This window comes from Orycteropus afer, unplaced genomic scaffold, assembly GCF_000298275.1.
Source record: "Orycteropus afer afer isolate SDZICR_OR568_19922 unplaced genomic scaffold, OryAfe1.0 scaffold00363, whole genome shotgun sequence".
In the NCBI taxonomy this organism is placed as follows: domain Eukaryota; kingdom Metazoa; phylum Chordata; class Mammalia; order Tubulidentata; family Orycteropodidae; genus Orycteropus; species Orycteropus afer.
This window is the reverse complement of record NW_006921950.1, coordinates 3527270-3528525: the sequence shown is the minus strand read 5'-3', so window position 1 is coordinate 3528525 and position 1256 is coordinate 3527270.

Sequence of the window (1256 nt, the reverse complement as noted above, 5' to 3'; positions counted from 1 at the left end):
ACCAAGCCAAAGATGAGGATATTGAGGATTTCTGCCATCTTCTACAGTATGACATTGATCGAACATGTTTTCAAGACATGTTGATAATTACTGATGGCTGGAATGCAAAAGTTGGAAACAAAAATTACAGGTAGTTGGAAAATATGGCCTAGGTTATAGAAATAATGCTGGAGATTGCATGATAGAATTTTGAAAGACCAACAATTCATTCATTGCAATACCTTTTTTAAACAACGTAAGCAATGACTGTCCCACAAGGAGCAAGGTGGGAAAGCAGGAGAAAGGAGAGGAAAAGGCCAGGGGGCTGGGACAGCACAAGGAGTCAGCCACAGGGATCCAAGTGAGGGGGATTGGAGAGGTTTCCAACAGTGAAGGGAGACAAACTTGTCTGTGAGTTTGTCTTACTGTGGTGACATGTTGCTGTGAGTCTTGAGGCTGTGCCACTGGTGTTTCAAACCCAGCAAGGTACACATGATGCAAAGGTATCAGCCCAGCTTGCAGACTGAGACAAACTAGGAAGAAGAAAGAGGTCATCCATGTCTCAAAGAATTGGCCAGGGAAAACCTTAGGAGTAGCAGAGAAACACTGTCTGATACATTACTGTGCAACTTTATGAATAGTCCAGAAACATTGTCCAATACAGAGGAGGAGGATAAGTGACTTAGGTTAGAAGCCTTTTAAAATAAGATTGGGAAAGAGCTGCATCATCAGAGTAAAACTAGCCTTACTCATATGGATAAGGTAAAGCTTTTGAGACCTCCATTTGCTGACATGGCACCACTCAAATTGAGGAGAAAAAGCTGCAAACATCCATTAATCAGTGGAACATAGAATGTATGAAGTATGAATCTAGAAAATTGGAAGTTGTCAAAAATGAAATGGAACACATGAAGATTGATATCCTAAGCATTAGTGAGCTGAAATGGACTGGTTTTGGCCATTTTGAATCAGACAACTACATGATCTACTATGCCAGGAATGGCAGTTTGAAGAGGAATGGCATGGCATTCATCATCACAAAGGATGTTTCCAGATCTGTCCTGAAGTATAATGCTGTCAGTGATAGGATAATATCCATATGCCTACAAAGAGGACTCGTTAACATGACTGTTATTCAAATTTATGCACCAATGACCAAAACCAATGATGAGGAAATTGAAGATTTTTATCAACTTCTGCAGTCTGAAATTGATCAAACATGCAATCAGGATGTGTTAATTATCACTGGTGACTGGAATGCAAAAGTTGGAAACAAA